General features: G+C 41.8%; 1 pseudogene; it reads right to left on the bottom strand.

Annotated features, from left to right (window-relative positions):
• Positions 1 to 11,408: 11,408 nt before the first annotated feature.
• LOC110301825 (14-3-3 protein zeta/delta pseudogene) lies at positions 11,409 to 12,353 on the bottom strand (annotated as a pseudogene).
• Between the last annotated feature and the right edge of the window lie 1,661 nt (positions 12,354 to 14,014).

Raw genomic sequence — 14,014 nt, 5'->3', positions numbered from 1 at the left:
CCCCTCCCCCACCCCAGGTCGTAAGTCTCTCTGTGCTCCATTAGTTTCACACTTGACTCTGATGCCCAGCAAAGTATGAGAACCAAGTGTGTATTGTATACCCTAAAGCATGGCAGACCTAGGAAGCAACAAGCTAACTTGCACACTCTCATAAGGCTATGCATAAATGAGAACAGAGAATGAGCTAGATCCAGGACAGGTGGAGTGTCTGTCTCACAGGGTCCCCTGGGACTCCATGTGGCGCCCTGGATATGGGAGAGCCAGACCTCTGGAATAGTTAGGAATGATAGCCATGGCTATGGCTTCCCTCCTACCTGGCACATCATTCTAAGGGCAGCCACTGGGCGGAGAGTTGGTGGAGTAGCAAGGACTCGTTTGGACCAAGGCTGGGCTGCTGTGAGAATCCCAGGTGCTGCTAGCTCTTTGTAGTGCTTGGTTTTCTTGTCTGCTGTGACTTGCTAAATACCTGATAAAAGCACTTAAGGGAAGAAAGGCTTATTTTGATTCCTGATTGGAGGGGTTCCAGTTCATTATGGTGGGGAACCATGGCAGCAGGAGTGTAGGGCAGCTTCTCACAACGCGTCCACAGTCAAAAAGCAAGAACCTGAATGACAGTGCTCAGTCGGCTTTCTCTTTTGGAGTAAGTCTCGTTCTGTAGCTCACGGGGCGGTGCTACCCACACCTAGAATAGCTCTTCCCACCTCAACCCAGCCTAGAAAATTCCTCACTGACACACCTGGAGATTTGTCTCTTAGGTGGTTCTAGATCCCATCAGGTCAACAATCAACGTCAACCATCACACCAACCCAGCGCGGATATCCCTTTCCTACCCTGATTCCCTTCTGAGGTCACAGGAACCAGGGAAGCCTGTTCTTATCCACAGGGATGGAAGACCACATGTAGGGCTTCTGAGGGCACCTAGGCAGCACTGAGTGCTCACGGGCTGGTGTGAGTTGGGTGTGAACTGGCAGGCTGGTTTTCAGCTTCAGGCCTAAGTGGGAAGAGGGTAGAGGAGATCCATCTGGTCACAGGGTCCTTGTCACCCACAGTCTGCTTTTGCTCCAGATGGCAGGAAGGAGAGCAGGGAGGTGGGAGGCCTTCACTAATCCCAGGTCACCGTGGTTGGAAGGAGACCATTGTCCCTTGCTCCTTCCCTTCCCTCTTAGCATGAGCAAGTGTGCTTCAAGGCCAGGGCCAGTGCTAACTACCTCACCTCCTCTGCAGAGGGCCTGCCCTGCTCTCCCCTCCAGGACCTTTGGGATTCTGGTGGCTATTTATCACCACACTCTCCTGGAATTTGCTTCCTGTTATCTGCCCTTCATCAAAGGACTACCTAACGTATTGTGTAAATGTTTCCAGACCAACACATACGATCTGCTGCCTTCTCATTTATCGATTTATATTTTATTCACTTGCTCAGTGATTTATTTATGTAGCTCTTGAGTCAAGTGCTTTGCAAAGGAAGAGGATGAAACCTGGGTCCACCCATGTTCACTTCCCATGGTGGCTGCTGCCAGAGGAACCCGCTCATACTGACTTCCTGTGCATGTTTCCAGGGTTGGCTTATGCACATATACTTACATCTAAAGGCATGTCCTACCTCCTCTCTTGCCTTTTGTCCAAAAAGGAAAATACAACAGTCTTAGATTATTTTCTGCTGCTAATTCAGAAAACTCAACATATAATTTATAAAGGATTCCCTTTATAAATGTATAAATGGATTCCCTCGTGGTTTTAGAGTCTGGTAAGCCCAAGATTAAGGCACTGGTATGTGGAGAAGACCCTCTTGCTGTATTCTTAACTGGTAAAAGGTGGGAGGGGTCAGGCAGGGCAAACTGGCCCCTGCAGGCACTTTACAGGGCATCAGTCCATACTTTCAGACAGAGTCCTTACTAGCTAGATACCTTTAGAAAGGCCCATCACTCGATACTGCTACATCAAATAAAGTTTTCAATACATGGGTACAGGGAGAGTATGTTCCGGCAGGATCAATGAATGTGTGGTTATGGTTGGGGTATGAAATGTGTCCTGTACCCTCATATGCTGGGAAGTCAGTGATCAGCTGATGGGCTTTTGGCAAGTGATTGGATACTGACTTAATCAATCCATGGATCTGTTTATGGAGCCATAATATGATGCCATTGTTGGGAGTGGTGAAAAGTGAAAAGCAGGGTCTAGTCGGAAGAAGTAGGTCACTGGGTAACAGCTTGTTCTGGTTCCTTCTTACGCCATCCTATGCTGCTCCCGTCAGCATGAGGTGAGCATTTCCTCCCACCATGCTCTTGTAAGGAATGAACCACTGTGCTGTTCTGTTCAAGTGCATGAGGCCAAGAGGCTGCTGTTGAGCTCTTTAAATCTGTAAGCCGAGAGATTCTCCCTCCTTCTTTGCTCTCTCAGGGGTCTTGTCACAGCAACTCAGTTACTTGGGCCTTTGTCTGTCCTTTTATTTAACAAATTTTGGCAAATTTGTCCTCAGCACAGCAGAAAGCCTCCGAGTTCTCTCTGATTATATGGAGATTATGTAATTATTATATTACAGCTGTAAGTATCACAATTACAGTAGCCAGTTAGGACTTGGAGGCCATTGGCTTATTTTCTTTATTATTTATAATTACAAACAGTGCTGCTTTGATCTATTTTTAACTAATATTTTGCACACACTGCAGAAAATGTCAGAATAGTTTCCATGTAGGTTTTCCTGTCATATGACCATTAAAACAGTTCTGGTCACGCTTTTGACAGCTCTGTGTGTCATCAATTTAAATCATTTTGCCAACCAGATATATTTCTAAATGTTGACTTTGTTATTTTAGTGTGGATTTCTTTCAAATACCTGTGACTTTTCACCCTCTTCTGTGAGGGACTTCTGTCCTTTCTTTATTTTAAAGTGAGTAACTAGTATTTTTCATTTTAAAAAGTTTTTAAAGTTAAGGAAATCAATTCCACCCGCCCACCCCCCCTACACACAAAGAGTTTCTCTGTGTAGCCCTGGCTATCCTGGAACTTACTCTGTAGACCAGGCTGGCCTTGAGATTTGTCTGCTTCTGTCTTCCCAGTGCCGGGATTAAAGGCAGGTGCCACCACAACATAACGATATCCCCAGTGTCTTGTTTGCATGTGAGCGTTTTAAAGGCAATACTTTCCCCATAATTTTTCATTTTTTCTCCAAGCATTGTGTGCAGTTATTATATAAAAGTCAGATTACTAGAGGATTTATAATGACAAGGGAGTGCTTTGTCACATCCCTGGGCACCGAACTCCTGTCTCTCTGAAGTGTCCATTTCTATATTTTAGTCACTTTGCTATAAAGTCTACATTTCAAAATAATAAACTTCTGTCTCTTTATGATGATCGTTTCAGACATTTTCTACTGGTTCCATCAGTGAATGTAAAAAAAAAAAAAAAACTTAATACTTTTATTCCACTGCTGCCTCTCCCATATATATACACATATATGCACATTTATTCATATATACACATGTATGTATATACATATATATGTATATGTATGTGTGTATGAATTTATGTTATATATAATTTTAATTCAATTTTGGTGAGGTCAGTAGTCAGAGTTTGTTATTTTGTTGAGTTTAAATATTTGTAGCAGACCTGAGTAATTCTCACCAGCTCTCTTTCCCAAGGTTAACAATGCCCGCAGATTTTCATAGGCACGAAACAGCTGCTATGTAAAGTTCCAAGTGCTTTGATGTAATCCACATCTTTGGCTTTTTCCTTTTTTGTTGTTTTTTAATTTATTTTTATTTGTTTATTTTTTTATTTTTGCTATCAGTCACCACACTGCTTTCTGCGGACACCTGTCTGCAGCCTGTGGCTTTGTCTGGAGAGCTTAGTACTTACTGGACAGCATCTTCCTCTGTGACCCCTGAGCCTCAACTCTTCTACTCTGTTTAGTCAGTGGCCTCTCATCCAACCACATTCCAATCTTCCCCACCCTCTGCTTGCTGTTGATTTCTCTTACACTGCTTTTGCTTCTTATGAATGAATGCCATCTTTGGTCTTCTGTGAAATCTTTGCCAGCACATTAAAGTTAATGGGTGGTTAATTGCCTCACCCACCATACAGGTCATCTTTGCCTTGAGTATGTTTGAATAGACTATTTCCCAAGTCTATTGTGTAACTTTGCTGTGTGTGTGTGTGGTGGGGGGGGGGAGGGGGGCTATCCCACATAAGCTACCAATGATAGAGCAAAGGAAAGAACCTGCCACAGTATAGGTTGGTGAGCAAGGAATTCACTGGAGTTACTTATGTGAGAGTAGGGGAGGGGCTAGACGGGTGATGCAAAGATCACTGCATTACTGGAAAGCTCTACCTCAGTGTGGGTGATGACTCAAGAAAATTGCATCATGGTACTCCTGCATTACCAGTGTTTCCTGTGAAACCTGCAGGCAGCTCAATCCCAGGGTCACGTCTCACCCTGCAACTGTCTATTGCTCATGGAGGTCCTGATGAACTGTGTAGCTTTCTAATGAACCCAACCAATTCTTGCTAATTTTGTCAGCTTTCTGCATAGTTTGAGCCTCCCTCTGTCTTCTGGGAGGGGGATGCTTCATTTTGGAGGCAGCAGCTTCTTGACACTTTACCTTTTACCTTGGTTTTTGTATTTTTGTCCCATTTTCATAATGGTTTTTTTTGAGCCTTGGATAGGATGATATGATGTCTGATTTTTAAATTTTATATTTATTTGTGTGTGTGTGTGTAGTGTGTGTGTGTGTATGTGTGTGTATGTGTGTGTATGTGTGTGAGACAGAGAGAAAGAGAGAGAGAGAGAGAGAGAGAGAGAGAGAGAGAGAGAGAGAACAATATCTACTTCCGTATCCTTTCTTGAGATGCAGGGGAGAGATGCAGTTACTCTGGGGGGATAACTGGCCTATGCAAGCTTAATTTTTTTTTGAATCTGTTTGTTGTTCAGCTCTTTCTTTTTACCTCTTTGGCGAACTTTTGTTTAGGTTTTAAAGCCTTCCCGAAGCTGCTACCACAGTATTTGGCTGTCTGTCAATGGAACAACAGTTCCACACAGAGCTCTCTGTGCCTGCCTTGAAGGAACCCAGACAAACGATACTGTCTGTCCTTCCTTTCTGTCTCCCTGTTTTCCTGCCTTCTCTTTCTCCTCCTTTGCTTCCTTGCTTCCTTTCAACTCCTCCTAATCCTATAGCACCTTTTGATCCTACTTACATGTTGTTGGTCAAAGGGATTCAGACTCACCAACAAGGGCCTCTCTTACATCCTAAAGATCATGGCCCACCACAGGGCTCAGCAAACCCAATAAAGCTCCAAACCAGCCCTGAGGTTCTGTCGAACTGACTTTCTTAATTCTCCTATGACAAAGCCCAATCCATCTCAGTGAACTGGGCACCAAACTTTGCTTGTTTCTCTCTGTGTTGCCTATGGTGACCACAGCTAGAGATAGCCAAGGGTTCCTGTGGCTCATGTGATCCTGTCCATCACAGACTGTTTTCCCTTGAGATGCTTTAGGTGATGTAGCTGCTCCCTTACCCAGTTTCTCTCTTTTGACATCACCCGGGCTGATCCTATTGACCCATGTGTTTCACAGCTTCATGATTCCAGCTGGAAGAGGTATTTGCTGTTTTTGTTTGTTTTAAAATTCTTTACCAATTCAAAGAGTTCTGATATAAAGTACTCCTTGAGAATCATAGTTTCCTGTAAGGTAAGGCCTCTCATGTGCACATTGAGTTATGGATTCTTGTATTTTTTCTTTAAAAAAACAAAATCCCAATCATTTGATTGTACCAAAGGAAGATGTGGGAGCCAGATGCTGGGGGAGAAGCCTGCTAACTCAGAGAGGTAGAGAAAACACCCAGCAGATCTTCCTCCTCAACTGATGTCCCAGAAGAAAAAGGTGTATTCTTGGTGTATTGTCCTTCTCCACACAGTAGTAAAAACCCTCCAAACGAAATGTCCCTCCTTTCTACTTCCTATGCATTTATCTATCCTTCTGACTTCCTCTCACTTTCCTATGTTCACTCCCTGTCCATTGGGTGCTTGCTCTGCCTCTTGACCTATGGTTGACTTATTCAATACTGTTTACAGTAAACAGGAAACTCTTGGTTTAAAGGTGTGTGCTAGAGCCACACCTCAACTAGAAACAGGTTTTTCTAGGATGCAGTCTTGGGCTTCACAGTGTGATCAACTGTCCTGCAACAGATTCTCCTTTTTCTTTGTATTGCAAGTTAGCTCTGATAGGCAGTTTTCACCACTCTTACCATATTTTCTCCATCCTACCTAGTTCTTTCCATGGGGTTCAAGTCTTCAGATCCAGGACATGCTCTTTAGTACACATCTAATTTGTCTTCTCTTTCCCATGTATCCTGCCATTTGTGAGAAGGGTCCAGACTACCTCGTCCTCTCCATTTTCCACTTTCTTGCCAAGTCAGGGGATAATGTGGAGAGGAGAATCTGTTGCTTCTTTCTCATTGAAGTTCTTCCCTGAAGATGAGGTCCTTCTAAGAAGATAGTGGACCCTCGGTTGGATGTCTTCTCTTCCACAGCCAAGATCATGCAACTGCCCATTCATGAACAAGTCTCATAGGTGTGCTGCTTTGGGTGACTGTAATATATTCTCTAGTCCATCATCTGTTTGGGGGCATGTCCATACTCACACAGTAGACCCCAATCATTATACCATGCCGAGGAAGATAGCCACTCTGCAATTACCTCCAAGGATGTTCCATTCCCAGGCAGCTCAGACTCAGTAGTGTGTCTTATTAACTGGTAACATGCAACTGCGACTACATCAAGGAGACACATCATCTTATGCTGCACCAGGAAAGGCAGCCATATTAAAACTTCTCCAATAGATGCTCTACTCTCTCTACTATCAGCACCAATTGTATGTCTTATCACCCATCAACGGGACCATGTAACCAATCCTCCCTAACTCCTCTTTGGTTCTGATTGTCTCTTTGGGCTACAATTGCTTTGCATAACATTTCCTGGGAAGAAGTTAACAAAGGTCTGTTTATTCCAAACAGGGCCCCAATGACAGATCAAAAACTTATTCCACCAAAGTCTAGCTTGGAAAACCAATGAGTTTATTGGACTTACAGGAACATGGGGGAAGTGTTACCTACAGGAACACGTGTGACTCAAAGGTGGCTGTAAGAGCCCCACCCATTGTAGGGTGATGATTCAAGGAAGCCAAATGATTGCGGTTGCCTGGCAACTTAGAGGTGGCTCTAGCTGAGTTACTGCTCCCCATTACCTCCCAAAATGTTCCTTGCTCAGATAATCTTGGAAAGGGATCTCAGAGTCTTATAGCTTCCTGATGTTTTTGAGTCTAGTAAGTTCTACACATTTCCAGAGTCTTAGGATTGATCCTCCCTCCCCCAAAATGCTCCATCTTGGAGAAAACAGCGATACAATATTTGTAGAAATCAAAGTAACTTCTAGAACTGTTTATAATGTAGGTGTTTCCAGTTGTTAGCTGTAGAAATGGTTCCTTACATTGACAGTGTAAACAATTTTATTTGCTAAGGAGTAGAGTCTCTGTAACTCAAGTCTTTCTTTAAATCACTTGAAACACATTACAGGTTTCTTCATTAGTGAATGAGCTAAGCTGAAATCTTCACCAAATATTCACTTTATATTTGTATATTTATGATTTTGCCTTGTAAACTGATAGGCCCTGGGGAACTATGTACCCAGAGATGTCCATCTCCTGAACAGCTTAAATGACACCCTCCCCCATGCCACCCCCTCTTGGTGTTGAGAGGAGAATTCTGAATGGGACTAAATCTTTGATTTTGCAGACTCAGAGTCACTGGGGTTTCTCCCTCTCAATTCATTTCTTGATTGGTTTTGGTTTTGACTCAGCAATACATTGAAGGAATTATATCTCCTTCAAGACAGAAAAACTAAGGATTTAGCTTTATGGTGTAGCCAGCTAGACAGAAGATGGTCTACCGTCTTGATGGTGAGACATAATAGATAATTTAGCAGAAGGTTTAAGTTTTTGTTTTGTTAGTTCGTGAAGCTTACATGTTTGCCCATTTTGAATGCCAATCAATTAAAAATGTCATGTCTATTGTGAAAATGAGAACATCTCTTTCATAACTGCTACAGAAAGCATTTAGTTTTCATTTTTAGTTGTTGGCTCTTGTGTCCCTCAGCCGGGGACTGTAACTGTAGAATTAAAGCCATTGGCTCTTTGTCTGCAATTATGAAATGCCGTTTCTTCTCAACATATGTGTTTGTATTCCTATTTCTGAGGATGTAAACAAATTAAATTACAAAGTATTTTAAAACTACAATTACTTTTTTTCTGGTTGGTTTATAAAATGAATAAATGCCTATATAAAATAAATGAGTGCTTATATAAAATCCTTAACATGTAGAATAATTAAACATAAAATTATTTAACATACCATGACAATGTGCTATTTTTTTTCCTCCAGTTAACTCAGAATTTTGTTTGTTTGCTTCTGAGACAGGGTCTTACTATGTGGCCCTGGCTGGGACGGAACCTGCTGCGTAGACCAAGCTGATCTCAATTTTGCTGTACCTCTGAGTGCAGCTATTACACAGATGTATCTCCAGACCTGGCCCAGACACCTTTTAAGAATTGGAATCCACAGAACTAAAGTAAACATTTGGCAGATGTTCACTATTTATTTATTAGTTTCCTTATTAGTTATTAATGACACTAATTAATTTACTAATATCATTTAAATGAAGACAAGCTTCTCTAATTTATCACTTATATCGCAATATAAGTAATTAGCTCATCCTAGTTGGTGTGTTTTCCACAATTTTTACTTATCAAGTAAGCTAATGTTGACACAATGTTTAAAGGTAATAAAAATGTAAAGTTATGTTCAGCATCTCAAAGTACTTTACTGCAACAGTCATTGTGTGTTTGTAGCATGTCGGCTTCAAGATAATCTCTAAGATCTCTACAGGATTTGACACTTTGCACTAGGTTTGCATGTTAGGTTAGGTCGACTATGGTGTGCTCAGTAGTCTGTGCGAGGACACAGAAGCTCACTGGGTAGAGCAGAGCACTGACCTAGTGATTACTGAACATACTTGTACTTGGTTTTGTAGGAGAACAAGCAAACACTACTAGAATGGGTAGGTTAAGAACCTCCTTTTTGCCACATGGCGGCCCATAGGACTGAAGTTAAGAGTCATGTCACCAGCTTTGCTGATGGGCTGAAATGAGAGCTGAATTATCATTATCGCCTCTCTTTATTTTGAGAAATGAGGGTTAACAGCACCAGTTGAAAGTTATAACTAGCTCCAGTGGTTGCAACTTCTCCCGGAGCCTCCCTGGAAGGGAGATAAATACAATCGAGAATGTATAGATGCTTTTCTGGGCTTTGAGTCCTCAGACCTGTGACACTTATATTCTCACAGACCGGTTAGATCTTTTGTTCCTGCGGTCATAGATATTTCTGTTTCCTATAGTACAACTCAAAGGGGAGAATTACTTTGAATATTTATTCAGTTCATATTTTCCTGACCTGATAGCGCTCCCTAAATCTAAATTAAAATTTAAAATTAGTGCCCCTAATTTTAGAATTTCTTCTTCTGTCCTGGTTTTGGTACAAAGATATGTCCTTTACTTTTTTGTTATTTTTTTTTCCCATCATCAATATTTATTGAGCATTTACAGTGTACTAGGCACAATAGAACATACAGAAAACATTGTCCCTGCTCTGGATGAGCTTACATTCTAAAAGAAAAAAGATACACCTCTTGTAAAATGGCATTTTTGTTTGGTGTTTTCTGTAAAGTACTGAGGAAATACTCGGTAGGATGTGAGCTTTGGATGTGACTTAGCCCCATCATTATATGAGAAGGAGGAGGGGAGGAGGAAGGATTTTAAAGGGAGACGGTGACAGACCATTTAGGGCAGGACTGAGGCAAGCTGGGCTGTAGAGAGGATGAGGGGAGGCTGTGGGAGGCAGGCAGGGGAAGCAGGTGTCTTAGACACTGAGTGGAGCCAGAAAGATCATGGGGCTTTGTCCCAAATCCATGGCCACCAAGTTGGAATGGTTGATGACAAGACATTAAAAGGGAAGTGAGCCTGTGCCCAACATGGAAATAGAGGACTAGAATCCCAGGCAAACTGTAAGAGCATCAGGAAATTCTTAAAACCAACAGCGACTTGGAAGCACAGAACTTAAGAGTTAATGCTGCCCAGTGTCAGTCACATGGGCCAAGAACGAACATTGTGGCTTCCTAAGTTAGAAAACTCCATAGGCCAAAATTATCAATGGAACACATTACCTTTTGCCAATCACCCCATAAAAGTCCACTTCAATTGTTGAGGAGTAACGGGAAGATGTGGGAGGTGGCTGAGTATGGAGGCTACATTAGCGTTTTTTGTTATGATAAACTCTGCATTCAAAATTGGTAAAAGCCCATCAGCTGCCAAGAGGGAATAAGGAGACAATTTCCTTTGGAGAAGTCTCAAAACCAAAAGACTAATTTACATGAAAAACTGTAGAGAAAAGTAGTTGAAAAGTCCATTCATAAAACTTTTATTCCACTTACATGAACTTTAATACATGTGTTCTTAACAATTATGCTTGGATTGTTCATGAAAATTTGTTAAGACATTAAAACAAAGCTAGCCGTCATCTTAAGTTATTTCCCTGTTAACTATTTTTACAGCACATGCATGTTAGGCAAGTATCAAAAAGAAAAACAATCACAAAAGCAAAAACAAAACAAAACAAAACAAAAAACTTAAAAAAAAAAGTTAAATACATGGGATTCTGTTTACCGCTGTGCTTGATACGTATGGAGCCGGGCACACCAAGCAACTCATTTTTACTGCATCTTTACTTTTACATTTGTTCTTAGATTGCCTAAAACATTTAAATACAAATAAAATGTGTAGCAAAAATAATGAAAGCAAACAGCAGGTAACTTTACAAATAATGGAATGTGAACCGTTTCTGCCCTTACCAGAGTAAATTGGGTCACGACTTTGTCTAGAGACGACTTCTGGAGCTGTGGTCAAGAGTGTGCACGCAGAGACACAGGATCCTAGCGTGCATCCACAGGGTGCTTGTGTCACAGCCTCACAAGTGCCCCAAGCCTTACAGTACCCACAAAGACTACACTCATGACTGGAACCCATTATCCTGATTATTCCCCGCCAGCACACACCAATATGTAGGCAGTTTTCTTTGCGTAGACATGGAAGCAGTTTTAACACTGGCCCTTCTGAAGCCACAATGTACCAAAAGTACTATGCCAAACATGTGTAACTCGTGTAAGAATTCCACATCCAATATTGGCCACCTCAAGATGAAAACGAGTAACTCCCTAAAGTTAACTGGCTCTACTCCCCTAATATTAAAACATAAAAACCACATGGGAAATATAGAAATTCAAATAGAAGTAACATAAACCTGTCATAAATCGTAAACAAAAAAACTATCTGTGGGACAGCATGGATGACAAATGGTCTACTGTGTAAATTTTAGAATGAGGCAGACAAAGGTTGGAAGGCCGGTTAATTTCCCCCTCCTTCTCCCGCTTCTGCTTCATCTCCTTGGGTATCGGATGTCCACAATGTTAAGCTGTCTCTCAGTAACTGCATTATTAGCGTTGCTGTCTTTGTACGGCTCTTCACTTAATGTATCAAGTTCAGCAATGGCTTCATCGAAAGCTGTGTTTGCAAGAGAGCAGGCTTTCTCTGGGGAGTTCAGGATCTCGTAATAGAACGCAGAGAAGTTGAGGGCCAGACCCAGTCTGATGGGGTGTGTCGGCTGCATCTCCTTTTTGCTGATTTCAAATGCTTCTTGGTATGCTTGCTGTGACGGTCCACAAGTCCTTTCTTGTCATCACCACCAGCAACCTCGGCCAAGTAACGGTAGTAGTCACCCTTCATTTTCAAATAGAAGACTTTGCTTTCTGGTTGCGAAGCATTGGGGATCAAGAACTTTTCCAAAAGAGACAGTACATCGTTGCAGATGTCACGCAGCTCCGTCTCGATCTTCTCTCTGTATTCTCGAGCCATCTGCTGCTTTTTCTCAGCACCTTCCGTCTTCTGCTCAATACTTGAGACGACCCTCCACAATGACCTACGGGCTCCTACAACGTTTTTATAAGCAACAGAGAGAAGGTTCCTCTCCTCATTCGACAGCTCAGCTCCCTGCTCAGTGACAGACTTCACGCAGGCTGCCATGTCATCATATCGCTCTGCCTGCTCGGCCAGCTTGGCCTTCTGCACCAGCTCATTTTTATCCATAACTGGATATTCTGTGTCCGGAGTGGGTGGCGGCACACGGACGCGGCTCAGCAGTCTCTGGGCGGCGGTGGCGACGGTGGCGGCGAGGCTGAGACTCTGTCCCTGATCTGGCTGCCTTGTTTTTTTTTAAGACAATATCTTTCTACGTAGCTCTGGATGGCCTGGAACTCATTATATAGACTAGGCTGGCCTGGATCTCACAGGGATCCACTTGTCTCTGTCTTCTAAGTGCTGGGATTAAAGGTGTACACCATCACAACTCACTTTCTTTGTGGGTTTTTAAGACCAAGATTGTTATCTTCTTATCAATTATATGGGTATTCTAGATAATAATTCACTTCCTGATTTAGATGGGTCATTTGTCTGTTATGAATCAACCCTGTTAGTTGTAGCATCTGTTGAACAGACATCATTAAGCTGTAATGCAATAAATGTGATGTCTTGTGCTTCTGAAATTTTATGTCTTTGCTCCTGTAGACAACATTTTGCTCCACCTTTTTTATTTTGCAATTTCTATTCAAGCCTTTGATTTGCCCATTGTAGCCTTCAGTGAGGGGTATTATGAAGGTGTCTGATTTTCTTTTCACTGGTTTGTGAACTACTTTTCTGCTCTCTGCCCTTTCCCCCACTGATGTGTAGAGTCACTTCCACTGTATGCAACTTCCCACATCCATAAGGATCTGTTTCAGACCTGTGTACATACCACAGAGTGTTCGTCACTTTGCTGTAGCAGTGAATCCTAATCTCTAATAAAACGAATCTCCTCCCCACCCCACCCCCCACACCACTCCTTACAAAGACTCATCAATTCCATCATTATCTTGCGAAAACTATAGAGCAGGACCATCATTGGAATAGATACAGTTTATAAATGAATGGCGAGGAATAGAAATCTTTACTACATTGCATGATTAGCTCAAACAGGAATGCCTCTCACATACAGGCCCTTTTCTGAGACCTTTAATAACGTGTTGAGATGCCTTCATCAGGATCCTGTGGGTTTGTGTCTGCTCTTTTCTCTGTAGATGTCTTGCCCCTGTTAACAATTCCAGCTGTTTAGATTACACTTCTGGTAAATCACAGCTGGCTCAGGGCAATGCTGTTGATTTGCTAGGTTCTTCTGATAGCTGGAAAATGTTATAAATTCTTTTCTCAGTTCTCACAGGTTGGGGTTTAATTCTGATTTTTACTTTTTAGGTTAATAAATAAATTTATAACCTCAAATGCTGACAATTTAAACTCCTAAATATTTTAATGATTTATTTATTTATTCTTATTTAATGTTTGCTGGTGTTTTGCATGCATGCATGTCTGTGTGAGAGTGTCAGATCCCCTGAAACTGGAGTTATAGATGGTTGGAAGCTGCCATATGGGTTCTGGGAATTGAACCTGGGTCCTCTGGAAAGCAACCAGCACTCTTAACCACTGAGCCATCTGTCCAGTCCCTAAAGTTTAAACTATTTATTTTAAAAGTTAAGAAAAATAATCTAAGAAAAAAAAAACACCAAAAGAATAAAAGCTTCAGGCTCCTTTGCAATCATTGAAGAGAAGAGCTTTTGTTTCTGTGGTGACAACTACTTTTGTTTATTATGTTAAAATGAGAGATTCATTTGAAGATGGTGAGGGTGACCATGTACCACATTACCTCAAATAATATCCTATATTTATTTTAAAAACTTATCTTTGAACTCTTATCTCCAATCCTAGACCTGCATCAGAATTAAAATGTCATCAGAACACAAAACAAAATCACAGAGAACAAAAAGTGAT

The sequence above is a fragment of the Mus caroli genome, unplaced genomic scaffold (genome assembly GCF_978045245.1).
Source record: "Mus caroli unplaced genomic scaffold, Mus_caroli_1 scaffold_11, whole genome shotgun sequence".
In the NCBI taxonomy this organism is placed as follows: Eukaryota; Metazoa; Chordata; class Mammalia; order Rodentia; family Muridae; genus Mus; species Mus caroli.
The sequence above is the reverse complement of the archived record's forward strand: the minus strand, read 5'-3'. Positions and strand labels throughout refer to the sequence as shown.